General features: G+C 34.3%; 1 long non-coding RNA gene and 1 pseudogene across 1 annotated transcript; both read left to right on the top strand.

Annotated features, from left to right (window-relative positions):
• The first annotated feature begins 430 nt into the window (after positions 1-430).
• LOC148614162 (uncharacterized) lies at positions 431-1,402 on the top strand (annotated as a pseudogene).
• A 4,214-nt stretch (positions 1,403-5,616) lies between these two features.
• Positions 5,617-8,617, top strand: LOC148614161 (uncharacterized). The gene is made up of 2 exons (XR_015923577.1): positions 5,617-5,792; positions 7,814-8,617. It is a non-coding gene; the product is annotated as an uncharacterized LOC148614161 (long non-coding RNA).
• The last annotated feature ends 2,973 nt before the right edge of the window (positions 8,618-11,590 follow it).

The following is an 11,590-nucleotide window of genomic DNA, read 5'->3' as shown; positions in this document are numbered from 1 at the left end:
CAGAAATAACATGGTCAACAAATGAGGACTTACAAATTTTAAGTGATAGTTCATGGGGCTTAGGTTTCGGAATTAACTTTATGGGCAAAAATTTACTTTATGGCGCTACAGTTTATGGCCCAAAGACTGGTCCGATAGTAATTTAACCCAAAATATAACTTTTTTGGAGATATTCCCTATATATGTGTCCATTGTTTTGAGGGGGTCTAACTTCAAGAATAAGAAAATTATTTTAACACTGATAACGAAGTAGTCGTGTATGTGGCGTGAATGAAAAAACGTCCAAATCACCTGAGGTGATGTCAGTTGTACGAAAACTGGTATTTGAAACGCTTAAATTCAATATTTGCATAAAGGCTCAACATATTCTAGGCAAAAATAATTCTGTTGCTGATGCAATTTCTCGTTGTCAGTAGTCCGAATTCCGGAAGCTAGCTCCAGACGCAGAGGAAATTCTTACAGCTCTACCGAACCATGTTTGGCTACTATAGATATGGAGTCGGATAGATTGTTGGCCAGTTCTATATCTGACAGTACAAGAAAAACGTATGAAACAGCAAGATTCACTTTTAAGTCATTCCAAAAACACTATTCTTTAGACATTACTTGGCCTATCCCAGTTGAACAACTTGCCAAATTTATAGCATACCTTTCATTGAAGAAGTTGTCTGCCAAAACAATTAAAATATATATCAGCGGGATTTCCTTTTATCACAAGATACAAAATACCCAGGACACAACCAACAATTTTGTTATTTCAAAAATGTCAGAAGGCATCCAAAGGCAAAATTGCAACAAGGATAGCAGGGTCCCGATCACGCTTTCATTATTAGAAAAAAACTAATTAAGGCCCTCCCAAGCGTGTGTTCAAATGAGTACGAATCTACACTTTAAAGAACTTCCTTTATTTTAGCCTTCTTTGGCATACTTAGAGTGAGCGATAACACTTCTAAACGCAAAGGAAATCACAGTACATCAGCCATTCAAATGTCTGATGTCAGCATAACTGACAAACAACTGCGTGTCACTATTAGGAGGAGTAAAACAGGCCAAAGAGGTTATTATAAGATCATCGTCATTAACAAAGTATGCAAACCACATAAGCATTTGCCCCGTCGTTAACGTGAGAAAGTTTCTAAAATTTCGCCCAAATATTCCGGGATGTCAACAACTCTTTATTCATGTCAACGGTTCTCCATTAACCCAGTATCCGATGTCAGCTATGCTACGTAAAACAATAGATCTTTGTGAAATTAGAGGAGTGCACCTATTTAAATCACATTCATTTAGAATAGGTGCCGCCACGGAAACTAGTAATCGCGGTATTAGCAACGATAAGATTAAAAAATGGGGTAGATGGACATCAAGTGCATATGAATCTTACATTCGAATTTCCATATAAACGATAAAGTAAATTCAAATTTTGGATGTAGGTCAATTTGTGGTTTGGATAATTGGGTCCTCAATTCCTCACTGGGCGGGAGAAACAGCGAAAAAGCGAACTGGCGGGGGAAAACCTGAACCTTCAAAGAAAAAATGTAACAATACACTGGATAACAAAATCAAGCATGAAATTGTCCGATGTCGATATAAGCTGTTGCAAATCCCTGATCTACGTGTGGCATATTAAGCAATGGAAGTGCATTCAATCGGAGGAATTAAAATCTTACTATTTCATAATATTTCACCATGCTACAAGCATCTGTATGGAAAGAAATTGAACTTTCAAAAATCTCAACCGCTTATAAGGTCCTGTGAATTCAACGCCTCTGAAACTGCTTTTTGAATTCTTCCCTTATCTTTATGATTTGAATCTTTTAACATATCATCTTGGGTTGCATTTTCTTTGAAACTTTTGGTTGATTTCTTGTTTTATAAAATCTATTTGTTAAGTGTAAGTGTTTGTAAGAATCGGGCATTTTGGGAAAAATCAGAAACATGCATGTCAAAACCCCACCGACCTGATAATAAAATATCACTCAAGCATACTTTCTCTATTTGAAAAGACCATTATTTGATCTCTGCATCACTGCCTTTGCTCAGAAAATTTTCAATAGAATGTTAGAAAAATGAGGTTTTTGACAGAGCTATCTCCCCTTGAAATATTAATTTTCAGTGCATTTCAATGAAATTGTAACGCAAAGGTCCAGCATGATATGGAAAATCTTGTCTGCTTTCCTTGATTCTGATGGTGCAAATAGACAAATTCCACTATCAAAATGTTGGGTTTTTTTCATACTATGTTTCACCTACTGCCTGATTCTTACAGGGATTGATACTTAAGGAGGTAGACCTAGGGTATGGGACATAACTTATGAAGTGAGTGATATGTTTGTATCATATTCAATTTCACCAAAGGCTATTTGACACAGAATGAAATTATTCTAAGTTACTTTGATGCTTACATGACATTTATGTAAAATGCTGAATATAAACGTTCCAATGATTTTTACACTAGGTCTACCTCCTTAAGAAGTATAGATGTGCACTAAACACCACTTTATTAATTAGCAGTGTTGGACATAGACAACTTCATCGGCGGTGGGGGTATGCTTATTATGGCTGTGTAGCAATCTTTCCTTAACAAGTGATAACTTGATACAAGAGAATAAAATGAATACCACTGAAAGAAATAAGTTGAACAAAGCACCCTTTTTCGTGGATGAATACAGTTTTGGCACCGCTTAAAAAGCATTACTGTTTACTGCTCAGCAATCACTTGATAAAAGATGTATCTAATAAATAAACACAAGTATGTTGTTATGACATCATTGCTGAGCAAATTAAAAGCATTACTCATCTTCAATACCTTTTCTGTTGAAATGTACACATTTCTCATTTATTCAATAATTACTGAATGAATTACGTATTCATGCATTATGTGAATACATTATTGGGGATAATTATTGATCTTTTTGCTTTGGAAGAATACATTCCAGAACGAAAAACAAAAACAAAAAATGAAATACAATGTGCATGTAATACGAAAATGAGTTGAAATAAACTTGTTAGCCTGTATACTGGATAACATCTCCCTAGTTTTCTTGAGTTCATATTTAGTAATTCTTGCGATTAAATTGTCAAAAGGAATGCGAACAGTTTTGATCGAAAAATTCTGATATCCTGCAATCATCATAAATCAAAATATTCCAGCATAAAATGCCATTAACAACATCAAGGTCAGGCAACATGTATATAAGTTCGCGTGACTCTAAAAGCATTCAATTATTAACAGATTCAATCATTACCAATATTATCAAATATTCATTTAAGTAGCTTTGAGGCTCTGAAAGGGTTGGTTTGAAAAATCTATACCTGCAGATTTGTATGATATTCGGGATAAAAACATGAAATTGGACAAACCTGTATTGAACATAAAAGATAACTCATTATTGAACATTACTTTTTTATCATTAGCCATCTGGTCGGTATTGTCGAGTAATTAACAAATTTTTAAATAATAAATGACATAATTCGATTGTTTTCTTATGCAACCATTGTCACCTTTGTAAGCGGAATCCCGCCCTGGGACCCCATTGTTTGAATATGGCCCGGTAGTTCTGTGGTGTCGTACTGTTTGCTCTTGTGCCACAAGGTGTTTGTGACACTTTGAACTAGGAACAAATCTCGATTAGAGGAGTGAAATACATAATAAAACGGTTGTATTATAGTTAGTATGACTTGATCTGCGAGAAACTTTCGTTGTCTATAACAGGAATATGTTTCCCAAAAAGCATATTTAGACTCCAGTGATATTGGATTCTAGCAACCAACTTTCTGAGATAATTGGTACGTATTTTTTTTTTTTTTTTGCTTTCATCGGGAGGCTTATTTTTAGACACTTTTCAATATTAATCCGATTATTTGGCATTGTAGAATTTTAAAAATGTCATTCATAAAAGTTGGGCAAAAAGTGATATAGATCTCGTATCAAAAGAATGGACAGATAGATTTGTTTTGTAACCATCTACATTTTTCATTTTGTGTATTTTTTTTAATATTGATTGTTTTTTTTTCGTTCCGACTCAACATTCTAATAAATTTCGGAAGGGCTTAGCACCCCTATTTTTGTGTTGTTTTCACGCCCAGCCAAATAATACTATATTTAACTTGCACCATAATCGTTCTGTTTCACCCCAAAAAATCATGCACGCATACGTTCTACAGCATGGGAGCCCGAATATATATATATATATATATATATATGTCGACTTTGCTAAGTTTCATAAGCTCCCTGAATATCACTTTTTTTAAAGAGAACTTTTTCGTTAGTTAAAGCGAAACTGAGGAAACGACCAGGAACACATTTTCATTTCGGAATTCACAGAGCAGACAGCCTTCGGGTTACACAGGCATTGAGAAATTTAACGGTTTTTATCCTTGGCACTGGCGGAATAATCACGTGATGTGAACAGTGATTCTTCCTTGGTTCCAATCATAAGAGCTACAATTCGTCCAAGACACAACGAAAGAAGAAAGCAACCCGAACCACCTATACACAGATGACGAGTTGATTTTCACATGTATAACTGATCGCAGCGCTAAAATGGCACAGCGTTCATTTTTTTCTAACATTTATTTTATATCATAGTAGAAACACTACTAAAAAGTATTGGAAGCACAAGTTTACCTTAGAACAGAAAAAAGCCTTAATATTTTTTTTTGTTTATACATGTACATGTGCAACGTATAAATACATGATTAAAACGTGTTTACGGACATTAAAAGTCGAATGAAACTGGAGTAATTGGTACTGGCCCTGTTGACAAATATTGTTCGTATGATTTTGTTTTACAATTTATGGTGCCCGTTTCAAGAAGGTTCAAAAGATTTGTTTTTAAAAATCCAATTGTCACGTTTGAATCACTCTAGATGGTTCCTGCTTTCTCAAAACTCTGCAACAAAAGTAGAAAAGTCTCGTTGGATGAACAAAAGAGGATAGAGGGTTGTTTGAAAACTTTGATCTAATTGTTTGGCAAAAACTACCGAGAGTAGCCTGAAACATCTTCTACTGGAATCCCTCTTTTCATAATCTCTTCGTATGTTACCATGACTCGTTGTCACAGTCAAAAGATTTTCCTGCTGGAGAAAAGTTACGCACTGGACAAGTCTAGTACAATCTATACACAATGCATAAATTAAACACAGCAAGAACTGCTAGTTTGTGCTGTTGGTTTGTATTGCAATGTACCGGGAGCAATTTACCGTAATGGAAGCGGGATGTTAACCGTGAAATAAAATCTGATTTAACCCACAGTGTATATCGTCAGGATCATTGCAGTTTGTTTTCTGACTTTCCGGTTTTTGCCTTGATATAGCCATTTGTTAAATGGACTTTTCTTTTTAACTTTTCCTTTTGACCATAGTTTATCAGTTCGGAATTGTTGTTACCCTTTATTCAATCAGATCTTGAACAATCGAATCCTTTGAATGAACACTTACATGTACTACTACGATACGGCGGATTATCAGATTAGTAAACAATAAACTGCAGGGAATGTCTATATCCAAAGTCTGGTCAAAATTGATTCAAACATTTCATTGTAAACATTTCATAAATATTTAATATTCTCTCTCAATCGATTTATTTGACAAGCTATTTTGGCACGTAACAAGTTGAATGAAAGGATTGAACATGTGTGAAGTTTTAATATTTAACTTTTTAAATGCACAAAAGATTATAGGCTATTAATTAATCGTTTAAACAAAGGCTATCGGCTTTCACTCGACCAACTAGCTTGCTACCGTTAGGAGTTCTTTCTTTTCTATTTATCAACGAATGATTTAAAAAGGTAAGTTATTTAATGTATATTTTTTTTTCTTCTGTAACATGTTGCTGGTTTTTTTTTATACACAATGCTAGATCTTATCTCTCCAAAAAAAAATCATGGGAACGTATAAGAGACTATTGACATTGACCTCGTTTTGACTTAAAAACCTTCAATGTTTTACTATCAAAGAAAAGCCCAGTATTTTTACGCAAGACAAGAAGTGAATTCATGGATGGAGCCATTGTGTATAAAAAAAAAAAAACAGCAACATGTTACAGAAGAAAAAAAAGACCTATCTCTAAGTAACGTATAACTGCACTAATGATGTGTGTCAAATCTGTTGTCGAATTCACAAAATGTCGTATTGAGAAATTGATCGTAAATTATGACGTCACAATGCTATTTTCTGTTATGACGTCATAACTTACGATCAACGACTCTTTTTGTGAATTCGACGTTAATCCACCCATGCCATACCACCCTTTTACGGTCACAAATGCAGATGGAACAGAAGTATACAAGGTTTATTGCATCAATATTGGGGAATATTGCTGCTAATTAGACCACACAAGCATACGAGAACAGTTATACCTGGGACTAAATGCTATTTCAAATCAAAGCTTAGCATTAAAGGGCGTGATTAACATCAGAACTAAATTGATACATTTATATGGTAAAATTTATGAATTAAATACATATAAAAGAGTAATAAAGGGAACCAATGTTCTTGTGGAAATCAAAAGAATGTAATCCAGGGACAACGACCAGACAAGGGAAAACAGACACACACAACAAAGATCATAAAATAATCAAAATAATACGTACAAATGAGCAACTCGGGACTCCACTAAAAACGGTATGGTAAGCGTCCTCTGTTTTTCTGAAAACCACCCGCAGGGTTGCTCACATAACGTGTTCTTATTCAGCTGTACAAAACTCTACTCTTGACGTGGAATTAAAATTGTCTGCCCTTTTCAATTCATTTCAAATATGCGCTTTGGGATTTACTTTAACGACTCCGTAAAAAAATGAAATCAAGTAAAGAATCGGTTAAAATGCTTGGACAAATAGATATAAAACTAACATTGATGCCTTCAAAATAAAGATGAAATGTAAACAAATGCGGTATTCTGAATCAGCCAATATACGGGCCTTCGAACTAATCGATCGACTGCATCGGTCCACGTCATGAACTTGTTAGATTTGCATCGGCCTAGAAATACCGTTGATACAAAATACCACGAGGAGAATCATTTAGAATTAATTTTATACCAATCAGAGATATATGCAACGCAAAAATTTAAATCAATCGAATTTATCAATAGACTTGTTTTGTTTCTAGATAAGCAAAGGACGCTTACTCCAATTTTTTCCGGTTGCTCATTTACTTTTTGTACGTGCTATTTTTGGTCATGTTATGCTCTTTGCTATGTGTGTCTTTTTTTCTTAAATTGTCTAGTCGTTATTCTTGGTTTATGTGCTTTTTAATCACCGTACGAATACCGATTCCTTAATTTTCCTCTAAATATATTATTCTATATTTTGAGGTCTGTATAACTAACATGTAATCGAGGATAATAAATACGTTTTATTAACTTGTAGATTTCATGGAACGTTTAACAAAGGGAACAAGTATATGTACTTGTATATGCTAGATATACGTGTTTAGATAGTACGTCCTGATCCATCTGTATCTTAAACTATATTCAAATGACACGTAAAGGATGGAAATATAATGTTGCACCATATGGTATTTGAAGAGACAAGTGCCATATAAATCTACCACCTTTCAATTATCCATCAAAGTGGAAAACTTCTTCATATAAAGTAGTAGTATCTAGTCCTATACAAGACAAGGCACTCTTATACTAATATCACACACACACACACACCTAAAACGACGCACAGTCCGAAATGAGTAGTAAGTAAATGCACAACAAATGAAGTAACACATTAAACAACTTTCACACGTTCGAAACGGTTCTATTCAAAACACTTCATGACAGAATGACTTCGAATTTTCCTTTATATTGATATTTCAGGAATAAAAAAATAACTAGCAAGAAAATGCCCATTAAGTGGCAGTGCCCTGGGAATCCGAAATGCCAGAAAATATTCCAATACGGCCAAGGGCTGAAAGCTCACATGTCTTCCTGTAAGCATGCGCAAAGCAAACGTGCCAGGAAAAAGAAAGAGGAGATGGAAACCATCATTTCCATAATACAGTTCGTAGAAGATCGACAACGAGGCAATATCACCATTGCTAGGATTAGAGTACCAGATTTTATTCAACCCCAAGTATTATTATCAAGAGTTTGATATGGATATTGTATCTGTATGGACTATAGCTTTAATTCATTACTTAGTGGCATTCATTCTGAGATTCCGGTAATTAACACTTATGATTTATTAATTTACTAATATTCGATGTCCTGGTAGTATACATACAACCAATATCACACATGTTAACTATACCAAGATCTGTCAAATCGGACCTTCAGCGTTACCACGAGTTTGTATTGTTTAATGTAGTTCAATTTGGAACGGGTATCTTTTGTATGTGCAAATTTCTCAAGGAAAATGGTCACTTAACACTATATAAATAACATATACATGTTGCTAAGAGGGTGATAAAGCAGTTTAATACCCCGAGGCGAAGCCGATGGTGACAATGTATTTTCAAGGGGTAACAAACTCTCTATCACCCTCTAAGCTGTATGTTATCTATTCTATTATACTGAATGCTCCATAGTCATTCTTTTTCAATCAAGTCTGAACAATAAGTTTTGTATGTTACTTTGTCTTTGGTCTTTATATTTTTTTTTCAATAAAATTGTTTTATTTTCTTTCAAGTTCTTTCTAGAGACTGTCAACGTCAATTGTGGATCGCACCCCTTTTCCCTGCTCACGAAAAGTAATGTCAATAAGATGTCTTTTTGTATTGTTTTTTTTTTTCGTATTTTTCGTTAATTTGCTTTGGTTTTCTTTCTGTCATAAGTTTTCTTGTATAAAAATATTTTATCCAACTGTTTACGATACAGAATTAACAACAACAACAAAACAAGAAACAAAGGTCCAGAATTAATGCAGTGTATGGAAATTGAACAATAACAACAGAAGTTTTCATTTGAACAAAATCCAGTTCCAGCCTCAGTCACAATTAGAAATGTTTGGGTACAAATTCGTAGTAGATTTGAAATCATAATAAAATATTTATTTATATACGTTGCTGAATTTCATTTATCAATCGATGTTATTGGTATGCACGTTGCGGATATCAATTCCTGCAAACGCAAGAACTGGTACATATTTTTACCGAAACCAGATTAGCTTTTCACGAGAGGGTAATAGACAAAAAATTATCACCTACTGAGACATGTGATAGAGTAGAATATTACCCTCATATTGAACCAATCACAATTCAGCAAAATGACTTTGAATTCTGCAATGGCCAGCAAAGTTTTTTTTATAAAGTACAGTGTTGAGTGTGTGCCAGCGTAATGATCTGTATAATATACGCTTGCATTTTGCTTACCTATGACCTCAAATATGAGACCCTGTAATGTGATACGTTCGTGCACTGGGTTCTAACTATAACACTTTTGAAATTGGAACTGCATTAGAAACACATAGTTTATGTGTCCAAGTACAAAGCTTTCAGATCAAACAACGATGCAGATCGCTTTTGAATGCATAATGCTGAACAACTTTAAAATTAACCGCTATGAAAATGTTACTGGAAGGTGCCTGGCTTTAACTAACATACATGTTAAGTTTACGCACGAGATAAGACGCAAACCACTAAATGCTTCTGTGCTATATATGTAGCTCGTCAGAAAATCATGAATACAAATAATTTCATGGTAATAACCTAAAGGTAAACAGACAATTCTCTCGAAATGTTAAACGGCGGAACGCATAGACTGTAACAGGTACACGTAGTATTAAAGCGCCGAGACGGCATGCTAAATACCTGATTGTCTGTTTATGGAATAAGCTACATACTTCCGTTTTCGTTGTTTTTATATGACAAACAGTCCATGGCAGTCAGGTGCACGAGACCTTGTCTGTCATTAGTAAAATAGCCGATCACAATACGTAAAGTAAAATAAGTCCAGTAAAATTCAGATAGTCAATGAATAAATTAATCCAACATTTCGTACGCATGTCCACATCTTTGAATCACAATGCATGTTGATTTATTCAACTTATACAATTTTTTAACAATATAATCGCACGTGGTTAATCGGTCTCCAGTAATACAAAGCATATAAAATTTATACAAATTACTCATTGACCTTTATTGTAATTGCACAGCTTTTACAGTAAAACGGAAGAAAAATGCGTTCTTCGTCATCTAATATATATCTGGGATTTCTTAAGAAATATAAGAAATTCTGTATTTAAATTGCCCCTAAATTTTTTTTCCTGTGTAGTCCTTTTCCGCCAGAAAAAAGACTACCTTTTGCACTAAATACAAATAAGGAAGGTAAATATTAAAAAGGTGAAAATCTAAAGTTAAACTATTATATAATAAAGAAAATTAGTTAAAAATGAAATAAAGATAAGAAACATAAAAAATACAGTCTTGGCCTTTCTAAGGAGTACAATAATTACAGTGGTGAAATCAGTATAAGGCTGATACATTTCTTTGGTTTAGCCTTTCTTGCACCTGAAGACATCAGTGATAGCTTCGCAGAGGATATTGTTCCATATATGCCAAATAACAATCCAGTAGAAAAGTTTTCTAACTATCTTTTGACAACATATACTGACGACAATGCTATGTTACCGCCTACAACATGGGCATAGGTTCCATCAAATGCTCGTCGTACAAACAACGGTCGTGAAGCGTTTCATGTCCATTACAACGAGCAATTCTACAATTAACGCCAATCAAAGTTTTTTTCGCAAAATACAAGCAACAAATGTGAAGCTGAGAAGTACTAGTGCACCAGCCGTTCGTACGAGAAATCCAATCTGCTGATGTCCGGAGAACTCACTAGGCGACAATTTGTGCATACTCTTAGTTACAAATTTCAGCCGTTGATGAAGTGAAAATTGACATTAAAAGTGATTGTGATATACATATAATCAGAACGAATAGTGCTTAAGGAACAGAGTACATAGTTTTACCTTTTATCTTCGTTAATTTATTGGCGCAATTTAACTACGAAAATCGAAAAGTAAACTGGCGCAAATGAGTTGTGGCGCAAAAGGAAAACGCCGCATGAACTTGCATTAAATCCATATGCATGCTGATTTAATCAATCATAGCGACGATTGATACTTACATGTTATGAACTAAATCTGGTTCTCAAATACACTAAGCATGTCTGAATTACGAAGACTCAATTTCCGAGTTCAGCTCATGACTGTTTAAATCAATAACGAAATTATTTAAGGAATGACAGATATACTTTTTCGATCTATGAGGAAATAACTAAAATCACGTGTTGCACACTAAATTACCTGCGAAGCACAGAGATACGTCTAAAAAAAAACTATTTTAATTTATTTTGTAAAAATAAGGATACTTTCCCAATTCTCTGATACGGAGTTAAAACAATGCTCTTTTGTTCAGGCTTGCTAGTTTTTTTACATCATGAATAAGCCTACTAAATTGACGAAAGAGGAAACATGCATTTCTGATGTATGCGAAATGCACTGCACTTTTCTTCTCTGAACATGGAGTTTCCTGAAATTACACAAACTTCTTCCTCGCAACACTTATGGTGTTACATGGTTAATTACTGAATCCTTGATTGCAATTTGGAACTTGACCGATGTTGTGCGCCAATTAGAGAAGGACCCTTTTG

This window comes from Perna viridis, chromosome 6 (genome assembly GCF_037379345.1).
Source record: "Perna viridis isolate PV_CMFRI_1.1 ecotype Kerala chromosome 6, ASM3737934v1, whole genome shotgun sequence".
Classification (NCBI taxonomy): domain Eukaryota; kingdom Metazoa; phylum Mollusca; class Bivalvia; order Mytilida; family Mytilidae; genus Perna; species Perna viridis.
Note: the sequence above shows the minus strand (reverse complement) of the source record. Positions and strands in the feature narration are given on the sequence as shown.